This window comes from Panicum virgatum, chromosome 8N (assembly GCF_016808335.1).
Source record: "Panicum virgatum strain AP13 chromosome 8N, P.virgatum_v5, whole genome shotgun sequence".
In the NCBI taxonomy this organism is placed as follows: Eukaryota; Viridiplantae; Streptophyta; class Magnoliopsida; order Poales; family Poaceae; genus Panicum; species Panicum virgatum.
The window spans coordinates 20,800,315-20,812,627 of NC_053152.1; positions in this window are offsets into that span (position 1 = coordinate 20,800,315).

The window sequence follows — 12,313 nt, forward strand, 5'->3', positions numbered from 1 at the left end:
GCTGATGCTACAGAGATAGAAGCTTGGTGGGAAGTTTGAGTTATTTGGTGAATACTCAACCTCATTTGGCTTTCGCAGTCGGGTATGTAAGTAGGTTTATGGAGGAGCCTCATGAAGATCATCTAGCAGGAGTAAAATACATTCTGAGATACATTGTTGGGACTAGAGATTGGGGGCTCAAGTATGAGAGGAAGAAAGGTGATCAACCTGCACTTATGGGCTTCAGTGACGGTGATCTTGCTGGAGATATTGACAGCATAAATAGCACTACTGGTATCATTATTTTCCTTGGTGAAAGTCCCATCAGTTGGCAGTCAGCAAAACAGAAGGTTGTGGCATTATCTAGTTGTGAAGCTGAATACATTGCTGCTGCAATAGCTGCCTGTCAAGGAGTTTGGCTAGCACGGCTCTTAGCTGAGATCTTGGATTCAGTGGTGAGTAAGCCGGTGCTCAGGGTGGACAACAAGTCTACAATCTCTCTTGTCAAGAATCCTGTGCATCATGACCGGAGTAAACATATAGACACAAGATTTCATCTGATCCGGGAGTATGCACACAATGGGCAGATTGAGGTGAGTTTCATTAGAACTGATGAGCAATTAGGTGATGTTTTGACAAAGCCTCTTTGCAAGAACAAGTTTTTGGAGCTCTGCAACAAGATCGGCCTACATATCCGTAAGTAGGATAGCTGCACAAGACTTAGGAGGGCAGCATTTGTTGTATAATTCTTGTGCTTAGCTGGTGTCATAGCCGCTTATTTCCGTTTGTTAGCATGTGCATGGCTGGTTGTTATGTTGTGCGTGGGTGAGCTCCGACTTGTGCTGTGTCCATGAAGGTTCCGAGTTAGTTGTAATCCGTTTCCTTTATATGCAATGATAAGAGTCAGAAAATGCTGTCAAGTATTGCAGCACAAAACAAGACCGTGTTCATGTGTTCCTGTGTTCCCAGTTTGCGTGAGTTGTGGGCGTGCGTTCTTGAGCTCGCTGGCGTCACGGACGGCGACGTTTCTCCGGTGATCCCTGACAGAAACCACTGGAAAAAGTTCAGATGAAATTCAACAGATTCACAGACAAGCAGCAGCAACCACAACCAGAGCAGCACAAATGACCAACCAAAGCATCGCAGCATCTCAAATGAACGGCAGCAAGCCAGTTGACAGAAACACATAGTAATACCATACCATATGTTAAATCGAAGACAGTTCGAAACACTCTCATGTCAATAGATAATTACAGACGCTGGAAGCTATACCCTCCTGATTGACAAGGCCAAACTCGACATGACACCCAAGCGTGGCTCGCCACCACTGTTTATCCTGCCTCCCCCATCAACAGGGTAGGCACACCAAGCACTGCTACTTTTATTAACCCATCCCGAATCAGACAGACCCACCACCAGGCCGACAAAATCTAGTTCTCCAAATTTAGTTCAAGAAACATAATCATTTCCATAAACCCACCGCTGCAAATGCACAGCCCACCTGCCGTTACGCTGGGAAAGTGCGAATACAAGGTTGATATATGGCCTTGGTTCGAGCCTGATGATGAGCGATTGTCAACGGACTGGCATTTCAGGTTGAGTTTGAGGACTACGGCCAAGGGCGTGAGTCGTGTTGTGCAACATGTTTCTTGGCTTGTGGTGCGCAGGTGTGGAAGTCGGAGGCGATGGTCGGTGGCGAAGGTGAAGGTCAGGCAGGTCTGTGCCGACGGAACAGGAGCGGTGAAGGACGAATGCTGGGCTTGGACCGAGGAACGAGGAGGTCAGATGACTAGCTGCGATGACTGACGTCTGGGGACATCGACAAGTGCAAGAGTACACAGGGTGACCGTGTTGACCAAGTCAAAATGGCGGTCATGTAAATTGAGCGGAGGCTCGGGAAGACTTGGTGCCCGGGTGGTCGAGGACGGTGGTGACACGCGTCGAGGATCGGTGGACGGTTTTCGAGTTTGGGCCTCAAAACCCGAGGAAGGATTCCGGCGGGAATGGAGGCGGAGTGCTCAAGGAGGTCGAAGGATAGATGGATGGATCGCGAAGCTTGTGTCGAGGCAAAGCAAAGTCATGAAGTCGCTGGGTCTATCCGATGCTCCATGAAAAAGTTAGACCAAATTGGTCCCCTGAACATATAATAGGTGTAGTTAATAGTGCACGGGTATTTTAGCCAATTCAGTGGGGACTTGGAGGATAAGATAAAGGGGTCACGATCGATTGGATCTCCTCCTTCTGTTCTGGTCAACCGAGCCCCTCCTCTCAGTTCGGTTTTGACACGGTCCTTCCCCCTCTCCCTTCTTCTCCTTTCCTCCACCTCAAGACATGGAAAAACTCTGAGATTGGATCCGGGAATGGAGGCCCTTCCCATCTAGTGCCCTCCGAGCTTTTGATTTGTCTTCAAATTCTTGTCTCCCATAGTGAATTATTTCTCCTCTTTGAATCTGCTTTTGTTGGTTTTTTGTGGTTTCTTTTGTTCTATGAACTTGATCTGCTCTCAGGGCTAGCTGATCTGTGGTGCCGTGGCAAGCATGTGTGGAGGTGCTGTTAGAATTTTAGGCAATTTCTATAGTAATTTAATCTAGAAAAAGATAATCAACGGGTTTGTGACATCAGATATGTGCATGTGTGATCTAAATATGATTAGTATACATATAATATTGATTATCATAAGAGGAATGTACCCAGCGGCAGAGCCGGATGCACTAGTCGACATAGTGCTCATTTGTGTAGTCGTCCCGCTTGATGCACTGCAGAAAGGTTGTCGTGCTGATCAACAACAAGATGTCGGGAAGAAGATGATCGTCACCGACAAAGCAAGTAGTCGTGTTGCTTGCGGACACTCTCCAAAAACATGATTGCCGGCCTTCACCTGAGCAGGTGAACTCACGGACAACAGCGCTTCGGAGGCCTACTCTTCCAGTTCTCGTGCGCGCAAGGACTGAAACGGGGCAGCAGGAGCGCAGCACAGTAGTGTGGATAAGCTCTTGCCTTTTGGATGTGTATGTGTGTGTCAGGTTGATGTAACGAATATGGCCCCATTTAGGCCATTTTGAGTGATTTTGGTGATCGTGTGACAACGTAATCAATAGGACTAACGAGTTTGCGAGATCATATTTGTAGGATTCTTTAGGTCCCTTAGATAGAGTCCAAATCATATCTGAGACGTCCAATGCACCGTTGAGACGTCCAACGCACCGTCGAGACGTCCAATTCATCATAGAGATGTCCAATTCACCAACGTGACATCCAAACCACCGTCAAGATATCAAGTCGCAGTGAAAAAGCAGAGATAGAATATATTTGGAGCCTCCAAATGACCGCTGCGACGAGTTGGACAAGTGCAACAATGAAACAGGAAAAACACAGTGTGACCGGATAATCCGACACCCCCATGGTTGGACTATCCGACCAATGCAGCCGGATGATCCGACGCATGGATTCTGAGCGTCGGACTAATGCTCGGAGCATTCACCAGAGAGCCTGTTTCTCGAGTTGGAAAATTTGCTTAAGGATCGAATGATCCGACGCGTGCTATTTGGAGCGTCGGAGTAATGGTCGGATTAATGATCAGAGACGTTGCCTTGGAATTCAAATCAAGCCTTCTAGACCGGATGATCCGACGCACCGTCAGACAAAGGCGCCGGAGTAATAGTGTCATGTTTGCAGGCGCAGAAGAAGAAAAAGTCTTCAGGACCGGATGATCCGACGCCCGTCGGAGTAACGCGTCGGACTATCCGACGGTCTCCACGTCAGCTGTCAGAAGCTCAACAGATACCCAAGGACACAGAGTGGTCGGATGATCCGACGCCCTTGGTCAGAGCACCGTCGGATTATCCGACGCCCTACGCAGAAAAAGGATTAACGACTCTAAACGGCTAGTTTAACTTGGAGGGCTATATATATAGGTTCCCCGGTCGTTTGAAGTTTGCTGAAGTTCAGAGAAGTCCCACACACATCCAAGAATATCTCCAAGCCAACCAAAGAGCAAATTGATCACATCCTTATGTTTAGCACATGCTTTTGTGAGTGTTAGTGCTAGATTAGCTCTTGAGTGAGTGAGTGAGCAAGGTTGTGTGCCTTGTACCTTGGTTCTAGGAGAGAACCACATCTTGTACTCGGTGTGCCGGCCCCTTGGAGTCTTGGTGGCTCGCCGGCAACGTCTTCGACCCTCCGGCTTGGTGTGGAGCGGCGACGACACTCTTTGTGCGGGGGACGTGTTGACCCCCCATCATTAGTGGAGAAGCTCCTTAGTGGAACCCGGGGCCAAGGTGACCGTGATTGTGTTCACGGAAGAGACTTGGTGGCCGAGAAGCAATACCCTTTGTGAGTGCTTCAACAACGTGGATGTAGGTGTGCCTTTGTGGCTAACCGAACCACGGGATAAATCCTCGTGTCAAAGAATTTGCTTTCTCTCATCCCTCCTTTAAGCTTCCGCATTTACTTATTGCAATTCTTATATGCCTCTACTTTCATAGAGTAGTTTCTTGATAGGATTGGCTATAGGTTGCATAACTCTTTTGGGATAAGGGTTTTTATACTAGTTGAATACTAGTTGCACATCTAGATAGTATGATCTAGTTTATGTTTTATGTGCAAATAGTTGGAGCTTGAAGTTAAGGTTTTTAGTTTGTCTAATTCACTCCCTTCCCTTCTTAGGCTACGAGCACCCGATTCCTTTCAGTTGATGGTGCCAGCAATAAATGCAGCAACCACTCAATGTTGAAGCACTCCCAGCGACACACAATACACATCCATTTTATAGTCACGTAGGGAGATAGAAAGGCATTAGACAAAACGCTGCATGCATGACCTCTTTCACTAGTGCAACGGAAGCCATTAGCACTTATGTGCATTAACGTTGCAAGCACCTAATGGCTTGCAACGCATGCACCAAATGACTCCATGGCTACCAGCGCTAATGCATGCATGCAACGTTTATGCTCCATTTATAATGCTCTCATTTACACATATCACTATTAGTATTGAAATAATCTTTGGTATTTAACAGATTAATTAGATTTTGTTGTGCGATGGGCCTAAATAATCTAACAGGCCGCGACAGAAGCACTCGGCTGGGCGGCGTTGGCCGCGCGCGCAGCACACGGGGGCAGGCCAGGCTGGGGAGGTCGCGAGTCAAGGCAGCAGGGAACGCCGTCAGCCAAGGTAGGAGCAAGGAGCAAGCAGCAAGCTTTGTGCTACCTTGTGTGTGCGTGTGCGTGTTGTTTTTGCAGGGGAACAGCAAGAATCGACAGGTAGCATCTTTGATCAGCAAGCTGTTGCCTTTGGCTTTGAACACCAGCGCCCACTTCTCTGCCATCAACATGTACGTTCGATCTAATGCCGCACAGACCTGGACAGGAGCGAGCGTTGATCGGCAGCTAGCGGAGCTGCAAGCCGCTCTCTTTCTCCTATTGTGCGGCGTGCGTGTGTGTGCAGGTTGGAGAAGTGCTAGCAGCAGCACTGCGAGTAGTACCAGGGCAGCGGCAGAAGCTCGGCATCGGCAACAACGCAGGCTGTTCGACATTTTGCCCACAAGGTTAGGCAGCTTGACTGGTCAATGAGCACAGCATGCATAAGTGAGCAGGTTTATGTTTTGCAGTGTATATTGCAAGTTCGGTTCAGAGCACAAGCAAAGCGTGTTTTTAATTCCTGTCACATGCTTTGGAACGTCACTTTCATGATACAGTGAAGCACCACTGGAGCACACACAACGTCACTTTTATGCTGACGCACCACTGGAGCAGAGGGATCGACGATTGTGTTTGTACGGTTTGAGGGTGATAGTCCCATGGTGGAGGAGTTCGGATAGTCGTTCGGGCTTACAGCGGGTTGCTGCTCTTGGCGTGGCACGGCGTCGGCGACGACGGCGCAGTTCGTGACGGCTTCTTTCGCTTCCTCTCCCAATTTGTGGTGGTGTAGTGTTTTGTTGGGTGTGTTGTTTGCGTGCGTTGTTTGTGTGGTGATGGTGTTCGCTTCGGCACGTTATGTACAATGCTTCTTATTCTTATATGATGTGGTAGTGCTCCTGCCTTTTATTTCAAAAAAAATGATAGTGAAGCTTTCTTGTTTAATCATTTTCTGCTTGTCTTGGCCGATAACTTCCATTCCATTTTGATTAATTCTTACATGATCTGTTAGCTGGCCAAGTTAATTTAGTTAGCATTCTCTCTCTCAACTAAAAAGAAAAGAAAAAAAATTAGTTATATAGCTCTTATTTTTAATTAGCATCTCTTATCCTGCATAGTTAATAGTTTTTACCACTAATAGTCTGCTCATGGTAGCATGTTTTTCTCTCAGTGTTTGCTTTCCGACAATTTTTCGCTTCCGTGTGTGAGTTCTTGCGCTTGAATTCTTTTTCGATGGGTAATCCTAGTGCCAGTAACCGTCCTGAGCTACGTGGTACTGTTACTAGCCATTCGAGGTGCATTAGGTGCAATCGGGACACTTTCTCTCTTATTTTTTGAAATTGGATTTGAGCCTCCCATTCACCCACATCTGGTCTCCTATTTAGTCCTTCAATTGGTATCAGAGCCGGTTAAGGATCATTTCACCTTAAATGGTTCTTGATCCGCATAGGCAACATGGAGCGTGGTTCAGGAAAGTCGTTGTTCATCGATGGAACAAATTATCCCTATTGGAACGTTCGCTTTTCCGCATATCTCTAGAGCATGAGCTTGCGAGTTTGGGAGATCTTGGAAGATGAAGGTTACAAGGTTCTTGCTGCTCATGTAGGTTAGGATCAAATTGACCAGCACGAGGTAAATAGCAAGGCCCGTAATGCAATCTTTTCTTGTCATTCGCCTCCTGAATTTGATCGTGTTTCTCACCATGCTACGGCTCAGGGAGATCTGGCAGACTCTTGAAAAATATCATCAGGGAACTTCCCAAGTTAAGACCAGACTCTTCGAGATGTACCGACGTGAGTACGAGAACTTTGTCCAATTGCCTGTAGAGTCGGTCAATTCGTTGTTTTCTCGTTTTCAGGTGATTGTGAACAAGATGCGAGCAAACAAGCTGCAACTACCCTATGACGATAATGAAAGAGCTCTTAAACTTCTACATGCTCAAGATTGGAGGGTTTGTCAAGTGAACATTTCTGCAATTCATGAGTCACCCAACTATGAAACACTCACTGTGGATGAACTTTTCAGCAAGCTCAAGTCAGCGGAGATTGGTCACCAGACTCGAGCCAAGCTCGATAACCCTTCTACTCAGACCATGGCATTGGTCACAGGTACTGGTGGTTCAAGTTTTTTTGACTAATTCTTCACAATCTTTGTTTGCCTTGTCCTCTTTAGTTTCTATTTCAGAAGAACAGCTGGAGGTACTCAAAGATCATGAGCTGGCGTTGGTCATCAACCGGTTCTCACGGTTTCACAACAACCGCATGAATCGTCGGCGTGGTGGTCAGAAGGAGAGATGCTTCGGCTATGGTGGCCTCAACAACTTCGTCGCCCACTGCCCCAAGACAACCATCATCCCACCAAGCCCAAGGACAAACGTGAGTACACCTACGCCAAGAACAAAGACAAGCGTGAGCACACCTCCAACAAGCACAAGTCCAAAGGGAAGCTGGACAAGGAGACTCTCAATAAGGCCAACATTCAAGCACGCGCCTTCCTTGCTTCCCTTCATGAGAAGGTTATCTTGAGAAGGAGACTCTCAAGCTTCTTCACCATGTCTTCACGGTTATCTTGAGAAGGTTGGACATTGCTCTCTATACCTTAGCCCTTCAATCTATACAAGTCCTTCATGAGCCTTTCCAATTCTTGCTTGAGCTCATCATTTTCCTTGGCAATATGATCATCACATGATTCTACAACAATATTCTCATAGCATTTCTCATAGCAAGGGTTAGAGCAAGAATCATCAATTAAATCAATGCAAGAAGTTGAAGCATCTACCCTAGAGATAGGAATTGCACAAGGGATAGTTTGCTTTATTTCCAAAGAGTCATTAGTATCATTAATGCTCTCAAATTTTAATTTGAGTTCTTCATGCTCCTTGCTAAGCAATTTGAATTTGCACATCAAATCTTCAAAATTTGTAGCAAGAGAAGCATTTAGATCTTTGAGAGTATTAAGGTTTTTAATTTCTTTTGATTGCTTCTTAATGACTTTTTGGTGCTCATGAACAAGGTCAAGAAGTTCATCAATTGAAGGAGAGTCGGAGTCATCATCACTTACATCGCTATCCATATCTTTGGCCATAAAGCAAGTGTTGGATCCCATGCGGGTAGTGAATTTCTTGTTTGATTCATCACTTGAACTTGTACTTGATTCTTCACCACCGCTTACCCATTCACCAAATACGGCATATGATTCATGCTTGGGTTCTTCTCCTACTTTTGCTTGTTCTTCTTGAACTTCTTCTCAACCTTTATGAGTTGATGGTGAGGCCCATTTTTGAGGAAGACCACATACCCCATTGAATTGATTTCCTTCAAGCATTTGTTCATCTTCTTTACTTGCTTGTAGAGGTTGGGGTTCATTGGCTCTTTTTCATAATTTGAGGAGCTTCTTGCATCCTCTTCTTCCTCATCACTTGAGCTACCTTTGATGGCTATCTTCTTCAACTTTTTGAGGTGTTTGCATGCAAGTGCGCTATGTGTTGGTGAAGAAGATGACGCTTTTGCCTTGATGTCATTGCGTAGCTCATGGGAGATCACCTTGTTGAGGACTTGATTTGGTGTCATTGTGTCGAGCTCTTTCTCATATAGAATTGTGGTCACCAAATCATAGTCCGGCCTTCAGAGTGAGTGAAGAATCTTGTGAATGAGTTCCAAGTCTTCAATTTGCTTCACACCTAAGGAATTAATCTCATTCACAAGAGTGTTCAAGCGTGAGTACATTGATTCGGCATTCTCATCATCAAGTTGCTTAAAGCTATTAAGCTTATCAATAAGAACATGATATCTTTTGTTGGCAACATCCTCCGTGCCCTCATGATTCTCAATGATAGTCTTCCATAGCTCTTTAGCATTTGTACAAAAAATAAACACGATTGAACACATTATCACTAAGAGAAGACAAGATTATGCATTTTGCGGTGACATCATATTGCTTCTCTTGTTGACCATTATTTTTTATGCCCTCACTCACAACTCTCCAAACGTTTAGTCCCGTCGCTTGGAGATGGACTTGCATTAACACCTTCCATCGTTGGAAGCCCGTGCCGTCGAACCGTGGAGCGGGTCTAAAAGGATTCATCCTTTCCCCCTAAGAGCTAACTCACTAGGCGGCGAAGCCTACCGGTCTAATGAGCCGGTAAACATAAATTTGCCAATGGAATTGGCTTTCTTTGTGAGAGAAGTGAGTCCCGGCTCTGATACCAATTGAAAGTGATCGGGTGCTCTAGCCTAAGAGGGGGAGGGAGTGAATTAGGAACTCTAAAAACCTTAACCTATGGCTCCAACTAGTTTGCACAAAACATAAACTAAAACAAGCTATCTAGATGTGCAACTACGGTTCACCTTAGTGTGAAACCCTCATCCCAAAAGAGTTTTGCAACCTATAGCCAATCCTAACAAGATACTACACTAAGAAAGTAAAGGCACACAAGTTGCAATATGAAATGCGGAAGCTAAAGGAGAGGGATGAGAGAAAGCAAACTCTCGACACGAGGATATATCCCGTGGTTCGGTTTGCCACAAAGGCACCCCTACGTCCACGTTGTTGAATCACTCACGAAGAGTATCGCTTCCCGGCAATCAAGTCTCTTCCGTGAACGCAATCACGGTCACCTTGATCGCGATCTTCACTAAGAGAGATTGCCCACGAAGGAAGAGTCTCCGTCCCCCGCATAATGTTGTTGACGCCACTCCACACCAAACCAGAGGGTCGTTGACTTGCCGGCGAGCCACTAATGCTCCAAGGAGGCCGGCGCACCGAGATACAAATTTGGTTCACTCTAGAACCACAGCACAAGGATCTAAACCTTACTTGATCACTCACTCAAGAGCTAACCTAGCACTAACACTCACAAAGCTTGTGCTAAGGACTAAGGATTTGAATTTTATGCTCTTGGATGGCTTGGAGGTGTTCTTGGGTGTGTGTGATGTCTTGGGACTCCAGCAAACTCAAAACAGCCGGGGTGAGGCGTATATATAGGCCACCAACTCAAGAGAGCCGTTACTAGCCATTGGCCAGTTTTCTACGTAGGCATCGGAACTTCCGGTGCATAGGGCATCGGTTCTTCCGGTCACTCTGCGCTTTGAAGTAGCCGTTGGCCTCTCTGACACTACTGCAGCAACTTCAGGGACCATCGGTTGATCCGATGCTTAGGCGTCGATTCTTCCGGTGACACTTGATCCGCAGATAGCAGTTGCTCTTGCTGACGTCATTGCACCGACGCCTTGCTCCGACGCACCACCGGTTCAACCGATGTTGAAGACTTGGCTACTGCATGCTTGACAACATCTCTAGAACATAGTACGTTGAATGCACCGACGCTTCTCTGGACACCGTCGGTTCAACAGGTGCTTCATTCTTTCTTCACTTGATCTCCAGAAGCGCTAAGTCTTGCACCAAAGCCAGGCCGTCGGATGTTCCGACAACCATCGGATGCACCGATGCTATAGGCATCGGTTCTTCCGGTGCTACTTATTTCAGTAGAACTCGTCCAATTCAGCGTTTCTTTGAGTTCTTTCTTCGTGTTTTGCTTTGCATGGCCTTTGTACATCATCCCTGGGATCTAGAAATGTTCACTCAATAAAACTGTTAGTCCCATTGATTGCGTTGTCATACGATCACCAAAATCACTCGAAATAGCATGAATGGTGCCATGTTCGTTACAATTTTGAAATCAGATTTTATTTGCTGAAGGAGTATGTGCTAAACCTCTTTTCTATAAAGTACTGTACTGATGTGATGGCATATGTTGACTTACTCCAATACTTTGTGTTTTCTCTTAGCATATGATACAGATAAAAGCTGCAAATTGAGTGCAGTAGTATTGCTAGGCTTCCGAGCTTCCACTCAATTTTTTGACTTTTGCCTCCACTCTTCTGTCTCCACCTCACTGCACTTGGATTCTAGGTACAAAAGTTGAATTGTGTGGCTTCCAGGGCTTCTTCTGCTTCTTCTCTTCACTTCGAACTATTTGCAATGGCCTCCAGTCCTTCGAGCTCTCCGTAATAGGTGTTCCATAATTCAGGCCAGAAAGAATATGGCACTTTTTTGTATCATGTTATCCAGTCATTAACTTTTTATATCTTTGGTCACCGGCTTGGTTGTGTGAATAACCCAAGATTACATTGGTCATGGTCAGTACCAGATTATCTTGCCCATCCTAGAGCAGAACCAAAATATTTTGCCAATGCAAGATCTTTTACCCGGGCAACCAAGATCAGAAAACAATGGAACAACTTGTATCGTTCATAGATTAAACCTGTTAGAGCAAAGTTCAGGTCATAGAAAAAATGGCGCCCTTTTGTACCATGCTATCTAGTCATTACCTTTTTAATTTTTTTTTGTCACTGGCTTGGTTGTCTGAAAAATGTAGATTACATTGGACATGGTCAGTTCCAGACTATTTTGCCCGACAAAGTTCAGAACCAGATTGTCATAACACTCCAAGGTCAGAACCAAGTTCTTTTACCCAACCAACCAAGTTTAGGAAACAACTCGCCTACATGACGGTAAATTGTCCTTTCTGCAAATTAACAAGACGATTGTTAAAAAGGTCGTTTACTAATGCACATTTTCTAATTGTTGTGCTTCAGTGCCAAGCACCCTAGAAAAAATTAGGGGGCTATTGACCAAAATCACACTTCATCCTCGGATCACAGAAAAGATCAACCTAGCAACCCTATTTGGTCAGATTATTATCTTGTCTTCTTTCCTCCTTTGGATTACTCACTCATCTTCGGTCTGACTCTTGTAAAAAAAAATATTCTCTCCTGAGCAGGCTATCTTACAATTGATGGTAACAGTCTTTGGTCCCAAGTAATGCATGGCAGTTCTTTTGGAATTCCTTTGTGCGATGATGGAGGCATTTCTTGCTTGCTAGCTTTGCGGTACAACTGAACCATTAGTCACACATCTTGCTAAAAAATGGTTCTCATTTTGGTTGATTGCATATGGGGACGCTTAACCTGTTGTGTTTGATATGTTTGGTGAATTGCAGGCCAAAGTATTGGATGGAGAAAATTATCTTGAAGATGCAGGCATACGTGCTTCATTTATTGGCAAACATATAGGGTACAATGTTGAGGATTGTGCCATGGTATATTGTTTTATCCATGCCTAGCACCATGTACATAGCAAAAACTTAGCTTCAATCCCAAGTTTGCTGAAGTTGTTTGCTGTTGCAGCTTATCGTTCCT